Genomic DNA, 11,529 nt, shown 5'->3' on the forward strand with positions numbered 1-11,529 from the left:
ATCTCAAGTAAATAGGGTATGGGCTTCGGTGCTACCAGCCTGTCAATGCGGGGTACTTGAATGTTTTTTCTTCCTTTTCAACAACAAAGCCCAACCAATAACATAAACAACCACAGCTAAAAAAGGACAGGCCCAACTTAAAAAAAAAGGACAGGCCCAGGTTATGTGACATAGACACATGGAAAATCTTATTGTATTGTTTCCTTTTTGATCTTTACCACTGCAAGTAAAAAGAGCTCTTGATGGAGGGAGTAGTAACTAAAAACCTAAAATCTAAAAAGTGGCCGGCCACCAACTAATAGAGTCGGGCGGACGACTCGTGGCCGTTCGATCGCGCCAGCGATCACGCCCAGATCCACCAGGTGCCACCTGGTCTGGATTGGTCGCGTACCGCGGTCGTGGGCGGTTTGTCCACATCCGGACGTGGGGGCCCCGCCTGTAAGCAGTAGAGGAGGAGAGTAGTGGGGGTCGTGGGCGGCGGTTTCAAAATCTGTGCCTGAAATCCCTCGCCCGCAGCGTGCTCTCTTCCCCATTCCGTCTTCGTCTTCCTCCTCGCCATCCACTCCACCGAATGGGGCGTCGCGACGGAGTGCTCGGATTGGCGGCGGCTTGCAGGTGGTTCTCCTCGCGGGGGAATCGCCGGTGCTCCTCGCTGTCGGAGGTATGCTCGCCCTCCACTTCTACATGCTTCTCCTCCCTCTCTCTATCTTGCGGAGCGCGGATGGTTCCGAAATGCGAGGGGAGTGCTCTCTAGGGTTCGGGAATGGCGCGAACTACCCCCGCTTATCCTTGATTTCCTGGTTACGTTGAGTTCCCTTCTCCTATCTCGTAGCACGCGCCCAACGGTGGTTGGGATCTGCAAGGTGGCCTGAAATCCCTCGCCGCAACGAGCTCTCTCCCCATTCCGTATTCGTCTTCCTCCTCGCCATTCTCTCCACCGAACGGGGCGTCACGGCGGAGTGCTTAGTTTGGCGGCGGCTTGCAGGTGGTTCTCCTCGCGGGGAATCACTGGAGGCGTAGTTCACGGCACGTGGTGGCTGGCCAAGGTCAACGTGTAGTTGGCCAGGGTACGCGGTAGTCGTTAGGTAGAAGGGATGCATGTCCACGGCGCCCGCTGCGCGATTTTAGGGCGATTTGGCTGTTTAGTTCATGTTCCGTTCAATTTTGCAGAGATTTGAGATCTGTTCATGATTCTTAGTCATTCTGCAAGTTGCATTAGATGTGCGCAATGTTTGTGTGCAATGCATTGGCTGATTTTGTAGTTGGTGTTCAGAGATTCAAGTGGTTAGTTGCACAAAATTCTCCTCAGTTGGTTGCGTCCATATAGTACTTGGCTGTCCATATGCTCTGAAGTTGCAGCAGTTGTTTTGGTCAGTTGGCTCACTGTTTTTATACTAGGTGGTTGTCTATACGGTGTTCAGTTGCACAAATTGCCTGCTCAGTTGGATGCAGCACTTTTACTAGTTGGCTGTTCATATGTTATACACTTGTGCCAGTTGCTGTACTTAGTTGGTTTTGCTATTTCCTCCTCTGTTGTGTGCAACTAGGGACTCTTGTTTGTGCAATTTTAGCACCAATGCTTGCCAGTTTTCCAATATAGTCTACCCAATCCACCAGCCTTGTGGTGGCTGTGGTGGTTTATGTGTTATTCTCCTGCTTTGTGCAACTAGGACCCCTTGATTTGTGCAAATTAGTACCAATGCTTGCCAATTTTCCATTTTAATTTTTCTCAATGTGCAAACCTTTTGTTGTGGATGTGGTTGTTTTCATGTGTCTTCCCTCATGTGCAACCAGGGACGCTTTTTCAAAATAAGTTATCTTACTGAGCTTGTTGCCTTTAGTTAACTTTTTTCTGCCTAGGTATTACTTGTCACAGTTGGCAAGTAATACCTAGGCAGAAAATAGTTAGTTGGCTTATTTGATGTCCAGTTTGCACAAGATTTACTGGCCAGTTGGCTGCATCATTGTAGTAGTTGGTTGTCCACATCTTCTAACTATGTTTTTTTGTTGTATTTCCTGCCACAGGGAAACAATGGTTATAATAGGAGGAGATGCGGATGGCAATGAAGGAGATGTATTTTTTTTCATTTTTTTGTTTTTGAGTTATTTTCAACTTATGCATGTATGCTAATGTCTTTTTTTCATGTTTTCTTTTGGTTGCTTAATCAGCGTTCTGGAAGTCAGCCGCGCTTCGCCGGAACTCGAAGCGTCCTGCTAATCGCCAGCCACGACCTGCGCGGAGTGTTGAGCAGGGAGAGGATGTTGAGGTAAGTGGCATGCTGATGACACAAGTCCAATTTTTTTGGTTTTGTTTGGGTCATATAACATTTTTTTTTGTTTTTTCCCATGCTCATATTTTTTTTTCTTAGGATGCTGATCAGTTCCATGTTGTAAAGCGGACTAGACGTGCAACACTTGGTAAGGGAGCTGAGTCATCTTCTAGGGTAAGTAAAATGTCGAATATAAGTGTTTTTCTCACTTTTTTAGATAGTGATGAAATTATGCAGCAGTTCGCACCACTATTTTTGTTTTTAGTTTGTCAATAACAACCTTTTGTAGTTGACATCTCTAGTCATATTTGATTTAAATACAGTTGACATTAGTTGGCATTAGTTGGCATCTTGTAGTTGACTAGTTGGCATCTTTCATAGTTGACATCAATGGTCATTTTTTTGTGCAGGCAGCAGTTGCTGGAGAAACTGTCGCATCTTCCACAGCAGATGCTGATGTATGTGGGTTTTTTGTGTGTGTTTATGATCTATTTGAATAGTTCTTTGCAAACCTTTTTTTAGTTGCTGTTTTTCTTGTTTGTAATATCATTTCTTATTGTTGCACATCCACTAGAACTTTTTATAGCTGACAGGTCTCGTACTTTTTTTTATTTTTTTCAAGGTTGCACACTGGCAGTCTTGCAGTTGTCCTCATGAGCTTTATTAGTTGCACAAATACATCATATTAGTTGGCATGATCCATTTTATGAATATATAGCTCACTCTAATATTGATCCAAATGATGATTGCTAGTTTTTTTCATTATTGTTTTTTCTCTTGTGTTTAATGTTTCTGTAATGTTTTCATTTTCTCATCAACAGGCCAGCGGTGAAGGAGTTGAGGTGGCTGCAGGGGAAGATGTGGAGCGTGAAGGAAATATGCCCTAGAGGCAATAATAATGTTATTATTTTATTTCCTTATATCATGATAAATGTTTATTATTCATGCTAGAATTGTATTATCCGGAAACATAATACTTGTGTGAATACATAGACAAACTAAACGTCACTAGTATGCCTCTACTTGACTAGCTCGTTAATCAAAGATGGTTATGTTTCCTAACCATAGACATGTGTTGTCATTTGATTAACGAGATCACATTATTAGGAGAATGATGTGATTGACATGACCCATTCCATTTGCTTAGCACCCGATCGTTTAGTATGTTGCTATTGCTTTCTTCATGACTTATACATGTTCCTATGACTATGAGATTATGCAACTCCCGTTTGCCGGAGGAACACTTTGTGTGCTACCAAACGTCACAACGTAACTGGGTGATTATAAAGGAGCTCTATAGGTGTCTCCAAAGGTAAATGTTGGGTTGGCGTATTTCGAGATTAGGATTTGTCACTCCAATTGTCGGAGAGGTATCTCTGGACCCTCTTAGTAATGCACATCACATAAGCCTTGCAAGCATTGCAACTAATGAGTTAGTTGCGAGATGATGTATTACAAAACGAGTAAAGAGACTTGCCGGTAACAAGATTGAACTAGGTATTGAGATACCGACGATCGAATCTCGGGCAAGTAACATACCGAAGACAAAGGGAACAACGTATGTTGTTATGCGGTCTGATCGATAAAGATCTTCGTAGAATATGTAGGAGCCAATATGAGCATCCAGGTTCCGCTATTGGTTATTGACCGGAGACATGTCTCAGTCATGTCTACATTGTTCTTGAACCCGTAGGGTCCGCACGCTTAAGGTTTCGATGACAGTTATATTATGAGTTTATGAGTTTTGATGTACCGAAGTTAGTTCCGAGTCCCGGATGTGATCACGGACATAACGAGGAGTCTCGAAATGGTCGAGACATAAAGATTGATATATTGGACGACTATATTCGGACACCGGAAGTGTTCCGGGTGATTTTGGAGAAAACCGGAGTACCGGAGGGTTACCGGAACCCCCCCCCCCCCGGAGAAGTAATGGGCCATATGGGACTTAGTGGAGAGAGAGAAGGGCAGCCTGGGTGGGCCGCGCGCCTCCTCCCCGCTTGGTCCGAATTGGACTAGGAGAGGGGGGGGGGCGACGCCCCCCTTTCCTTCTCCCTCCCCACTTCCTTCCCCCTCCTAGTAGGAGTCCTACTCCTACTAGGAGGAGGACTCCTCCTTGGCGCGCCTATAGGGCCGGCCGGCCTCCTCCCCTTGCTCCTTTATATACGGAGGTAGGGGCACCCCTAGACACACAAGTTGATCCATGTGATTGTTTTCTTAGCCGTGTGCGGTGCCCCCTTCCACCATAATCCTCGATAATATTGTAGCGGTGCTTAGGCGAAGCCCTGCGACGGTAGAACATCAAGATCGTCACCACGCCGTCGTGCTGACGGAACTCTTCCCCGACACTTTGCTGGATCGGAGTCCGGGGATCGTCATCGAGCTGAATGTGTGCTAAAACTCGGAGGTGCCGTAGTTTCGGTGCTTGATCGGTCGGGCCGTGAAGACGTACGACTACATCAACCGCGTTGTGCTAACGCTTCCACTGTCGGTCTACAAGGGTACGTAGATCACACTCTCCCCTCTCGTTGCTATGCATCACCATGATCTTGCGTGTGCGTAGGAATTTTTTTGAAATTACTACGTTCCCCAATAGTGGTATCCGAGCCTAGGTTTTATGTGTTGATGTTATATGCACGAGTAGAACACAAGTGAGTTGTGGGCGATATAAGTCATACTGCTTACCAGCATGTCATACTTTGGTTCGGCGGTATTGTTGGACGAAGCGGCCCGGACCGACATTACGCGTACGCTTACGCGAGAACGGTTCTCCGACGTGCTTTGCACAAAGGTGACTAGCGGGTGTCAGTTTCTCCAACTTTAGTTGAACCGAGTGTGGCTACGCCCGGTCCTTGCGAAGGTTAAAACAGCACCAACTTGACAAACTATCATTGTGGTTTTGATGCGTAGGTAAGATTGGTTCTTGCTTAAGCCCGTAGCAGGCACGTAAAACTTGCAACAACAAAGTAGAGGACGTCTAACTTGTTTTTGCAAGGCATGTTGTGATGTGATATGGTCAAGACATGATGCTAAATTTTATTGTATGAGATGATCATGTTTTGTAACCAAGTTATCGGCAACTGGCAGGAGCCATATGGTTGTCGCTTTATTGTATGCAATGCAATTGCGCTGTAATGCTTTACTTTATCACTAAACGGTAGCGATAGTCGTGGAAGCATAAGATTGGTGAGACAACAACGATGCTACGATGGTGATCAAGGTGTCGCGCCGGTGACGATGGTGATCGCGACGGTGCTTCGAAGATGGAGATCACAAGCACAAGCTGATGATGGCCATATCATATCACTTATATTGATTGCATGTGATGTTTATCTTTTATGCATCTTATCTTGCTTTGATTGACGGTAGCATTTTAAGATGATCTCTCACTAATTATCAAGAAGTGTTCTCCCTGAGTATGCACCATTGCGAAAGTTCTTCGTGCTGAGACACCACGTGATGATCGGGTGTGATAGGCTCTACGTTCAAATACAACGGGTGCAAAACAGTTGCACACGCGGAATACTCAGGTTATACTTGACAAGCCAAGCATATGCAGATATGGCCTCAGAACACGGAGACCGAAAGGTCGAGCGTGAATCATATAGTAGATATGATCAACATAATGATGTTCACCAATGAAACTACTCCATCTCACGTGATGATCGGACATAGTTTAGTTGATTTGGAACACGTAATCACTTAGAGGATTAGAGGGATGTCTATCTAAGTGGGAGTTCTTTAGTAATATGATTAATTGAACCTAAATTTATCATGAACTTAGTACCTGATAGTATCTTGCTTGTTTATGTTTGATTGTAGATAGATGGCACGTGCTGTTGTTCCGTTGAATTTTAATGCGTCCCTTGAGAAAGCAAAGTTGAAAGATGATGGTAGCAATTACACAGACTGGGTCCGTAACTTGAGGATTATCCTCATTGCTGCACAGAAGAATTACGTCCTGGAAGCACTGCTAGGTGCCAGGCCTGCTGCTGGAGCAACACCAGATGTTATGAACGTCTGGCAGAGCAAAGCTGATGACTACTCGATAGTTCAGTGTGCCATGCTTTACGGCTTAGAATCGGGACTTCAACGACGTTTTGAACGTCATGGAGCATGTGAGATGTTCCAGGAGTTGAAGTTAATATTTCAAGCAAATGCCCGGATTGAGAGATATGAAGTCTCCAATAAGTTCTATAGCTGCAAGATGGAGGAGAACAGTTCTGTCAGTGAGCATATACTCAAAATGTCTGGGTATAATAATCACTTGATTCAATTGGGAGTTAATCTTCCAGATGATTGCGTCATTGACAGAATTCTCCAATCACTGCCACCAAGCTACAAGAGCTTCGTGATGAACTATAATATGCAAGGGATGAATAAGACTATTCCCGAGCTCTTCGCAATGCTGAAAGTTTCAGAGGTAGAAATCAAGAAGGAGCATCAAGTGTTGATGGTCAACAAGACCACTAGTTTCAAGAAAAAGGACAAAGTAAAGAAGAAGGGGAACTTCAAAAAGAACTGCAAGCAAGTTGCTACTCAAGAGAAGAAACCCAAACCTGGACCTAAGCCTGAAACTGAGTGCTTCTACTGCAAGCAGACTGGTCACTGGAAGCGGAACTGCCCCAAGTATTTGACGGATAAGAAGGATGGCAAGGTGAAGAAAGGGACTACGGATTAAGCGAAGATTGGCTAAGGACGAGGTAACGATGCGCGTGGGAAATGGTTCCAAAGTCGATGTGATCGCGGTCGGCACGCTACCTCTACATCTACCTTCGGGATTAGTATTAGACCTAAATAATTGTTATTTGGTGCCAGCGTTAAGCATGAACATTATATCTGGATCTTGTTTGATGCGAGACGGTTATTCATTTAAATCAGAGAATAATGGTTGTTCTATTTATATGAGTAATATCTTTTATGGTCATGCACCCTTAAAGAGTGGTCTATTCTTATTAAATCTCGATAGTAGTGACACACATATTCATAATGTTGAAGCCAAAAGATGCAGAGTTGATAATGATAGTGCAACTTATTTGTGGCACTGCCGTTTGGGTCATATCGGTGTAAAGCGCATGAAGAAACTCCACACTGATGGAATTTTGGAACCACTTGATTATGAATCACTTGGTACTTGCGAACCGTGCCTTATGGGTAAGATGACAAAAACACCGTTCTCCGGTACTATGGAGAGAGCAACAGATTTGTTGGAAATCATACATACAGATGTATGTGGTCCGATGAATGTTGAGGCTCGTGGCGGATATCGTTATTTTCTCACCTTCACAGATGACTTAAGCAGATATGGGTATATCTACTTAATGAAACATAAGTCTGAAACATTTGAAAAGTTCAAAGAATTTCAGAGTGAAGTTGAAAATCATCGTAACAAGAAAATAAAATTCCTACGATCTGATGGTGGAGGAGAATATTTGAGTTACGAGTTTGGTGTACATTTGAAACAATGCGGAATAGTTTCGCAACTCACGCCACCCGGAACACCACAGCGTAATGGTGTGTCCGAACGTCGTAATCGTACTTTACTAGATATGGTGCGTTCTATGATGTCTCTTACTGATTTACCGCTATCGTTTTGGGGATATGCTATAGAGACAGCCGCATTCACGTTAAATAGGGCACCATCAAAATCCGTTGAGACGACGCCTTATGAACTGTGGTTTGGCAAGAAACCAAAGTTGTCGTTTCTGAAAGTTTGGGGCTGTGATGCTTATGTGAAAAAGCTTCAACCTGATAAGCTCGAACCCAAATCGGAGAAATGTGTCTTCATAGGATATCCAAAGGAAACTATTGGATACACCTTCTATCACAGATCCGAAGGCAAGACTTTTGTTGCTAAATTCGGAAACTTTCTAGAGAAGGAGTTTCTCTCGAAAGAAGTGAGTGGAAGGAAAGTAGAACTTGACGAGGTAACTGTACCTGCTCCCTTATTGGAAAGTAGTACATCACAGAAACCAGTTTCTGTGACACCTACACCAATTAGTGAGGAAGATAATGATGATGATCATGAAACTTCAGAACAAGATACTACTGAACCTCGTAGATCAACCAGAGTAAGATCCGCACGAGAGTGGTACGGCAATCCTGTTCTGGAAGTCATGCCACTAGATCATGATGAACCTACGAACTATGAAGAAGCGATGGTGAGCCCAGATTCCGCAAAAATGGCTTGATGCCATGAAATCTGAGATGGGATCCATGTATGAGAACAAAGAATGGACTTTGGTTGACTTGCCCAATGATCGGCAAGCAATTGAGAATAAATGGATCTTCAAGAAGAAGACTGACGCTGACGGTATATTACTGTCTACAAAGCTCGACTTGTCGCAAAAGGTTTTCGACAAGTTTAAGGGATTGACTACGATGAGACCTTTTCACCCGTAGCGATGCTTAAGTCTGTCCGAATCATGTTAGCAATTGCCGCATTTTATAATTATGAAATTTGGCAGATGGATGTCAAAACTGCATTCCTGAATGGATTTTTGGAAGAAGAGTTGTATATGATGCAACCAGAAGGTTTTGTCGATCCAAAGGGAGCTAACAAAGTATGCAAGCTCCAGCGATCCATTTATGGACTAGTGCAAGCTTCTCGGAGTTGGAATAAACGTTTTGATAGTGTGATCAAAGCATTTGGTTTTGTACAGACTTTTGGAGAAGCCTGTATTTACAAGAAAGTGAGTGGGAGCTCTGTAGCATTTCTGATATTATATGTAGATGACATATTACTAATCGGAAATGATATAGAATTTCTGAATAGCATAAAGGGATACTTGAATAAGAGTTTTTCAATGAAAGACCTCGGTGAAGCTGCTTACATATTGGGCATTAAGATCTATAGAGATAGATCAAGACGCTTAATTGGACTTTCACAAAGCACATACCTTGACAAAATTCTGAAGAAGTTCAAAATGGATCAAGCAAAGAAAGGATTCTTGCCTGTGTTACAAGGTGTGAAATTGAGTAAGACTCAATGCCCGACCAATGCAGAAGATAAAGAGAAAATGAAAGATGTTCCCTATGCTTCAGCCATAGGCTCTATCATGTATGCAATGCTGTGTACCAGACCTGATGTGTGTCTTGCTATAAGTCTAGCAGGAAGGTACCAAAGTAATCCAGGAGTGGATCACTGGACAGCGGTCAAGAATATCCTGAAATACCTGAAAAGGACTAAGGATGTGTTTCTCATATATGGAGGTGACAAAGAGCTCATAGTAAATGGTTACGTCGATGCAAGCTTTGACACTGATCCGGACGATTCTTAATCGCAAATCGGATACGTGTTTACGTTAAATGGTGGAGCTGTCAGTTGGTGCAGTTCTAAACAAAGCATTGTGGCGGGATCTACATGTGAAGCGGAGTACATAGCTGCTTCGGAAGCAGCAAACGAAGGAGTCTGGATGAAGGAGTTCATATCCGATCTAGGTCTCATACCTAGTGCATCGGGTCCAATGAAAATCTTTTGTGACAATACTGGTGCAATTGCCTTGGCAAAGGAATCCAGATTTCACAAGAGAACCAAGCACATCAAGAGACGCTTCAATTCCATTCGGGATCTAGTCCAGGTGGGAGACATAAAGATTTGCAAGATACATACGGATCTGAATGTTGCAGACCCGTTGACTAAGCCTCTTCCACGAGCAAAACATGATCAGCACCAAAGCTCCATGGGTGTTAGAATCATTACTGTGTAATCTAGATTATTGGCTCTAGTGCAAGTGGAAGACTGAAGGAAATATGCCCTAGAGGCAATAATAATGTTATTATTTTATTTCCTTATATCATGATAAATGTTTATTATTCATGCTAGAATTGTATTATCCAGAAACATAATACTTGTGTGAATACATAGACAAATTAAACGTCACTAGTATGCCTCTACTTGACTAGCTCGTTAATCAAAGATGGTTATGTTTCCTAATCATAGACATGTGTTGTCATTTGATTAACGGATCACATTATTAGGAGAATGATGTGATTGACATGACCCATTCCATTTGCTTAGCACCCGATCGTTTAGTATGTTGCTATTGCTTTCTTCATGACTTATACATGTTCCTATGACTATGAGATTATGCAACTCCCGTTTGCCGGAGGAACACTTTGTGTGCTACCAAACATCACAACGTAACTGGGTGATTACAAAGGAGCTCTATAGGTGTCTCCAAAGGTAAATGTTGGGTTGGCGTATTTCGAGATTAGGATTTGTCACTCCGATTGTCGGAGAGGTATCTCTGGGCCCTCTCGGTAATGCACATCACATAAGGCTTGCAAGCATTGCAACTAATGAGTTAGTTGCAAGGTGATGTATTACAAAACGAGTAAAGAGACTTGCCGGTAACGAGACTGAACTAGGTATTGAGATACCGACGATCGAATCTCGGGCAAGTAACATACCAAAGACAAAGGGAACAACGTATGTTGTTATGCGGTCTGATCGATAAAGATCTTCGTAGAATATGTAGGAGCCAATATGAGCATCCAGGTTCCGCTATTGGTTATTGACCGGAGACATGTCTCGGTCATGTCTACATTGTTCTCGAACCCGTAGGGTCCGCACGCTTAAGGTTTCGATGACAGTTATATTATGAGTTTTGATGTACCGAAGTTAGTTCAGAGTCCCGGATGTGATCACGGACATAACGAGGAGTCTCGAAATGGTCGAGACATAAATATTGATATATTGGACGACTATATTCGGACACCGGAAGTGTTCCGGGTGATTTCGGAGAAAACCGGAGTACCAGAGGGTTACCGGACCCCCCCCCGGGAGAAGTAATGGGCCATATGGGCCTTAGTGGAGCGAGAGAGAAGGGCAGTTTGGGTGGGCCGCGCGCCTCCTCCCCCCTTGGTTCGAATTGGACTAGGAGAGGGGGGGGGGGCGCCCCCGTTTCCTTCTCCCTCCCCACTTCCTTCCCCCTCCTAGTAGGAGTCCTACTCCTACTAGGAGGAGGACTCCTCCTTGGCGCGCCTATAGGGCCGGCCGGCCTCCTCCCCTTGCTCCTTTATATACGGGGGTAGGGGGCACCCCTAGACACACAAGTTGATCCACGTGATCGTTTTGTTAGCCGTGTGCGGTGCCCCCTTCCACCATAATCCTCGATAATATTGTAGCGGTGCTTAGGCGAAGCCCTGCGACGGCAGAACATCAAGATCGTCACCACACCGTCGTGCTGACGGAACTCTTCCCCGACACTTTGCTGGATCGGAGTCCGGGGATTGTCATCAAGCTGAACGTGTGCTA

The sequence above is a fragment of the Triticum dicoccoides genome, chromosome 7A (assembly GCF_002162155.2).
Source record: "Triticum dicoccoides isolate Atlit2015 ecotype Zavitan chromosome 7A, WEW_v2.0, whole genome shotgun sequence".
Taxonomy (NCBI): domain Eukaryota; kingdom Viridiplantae; phylum Streptophyta; class Magnoliopsida; order Poales; family Poaceae; genus Triticum; species Triticum dicoccoides.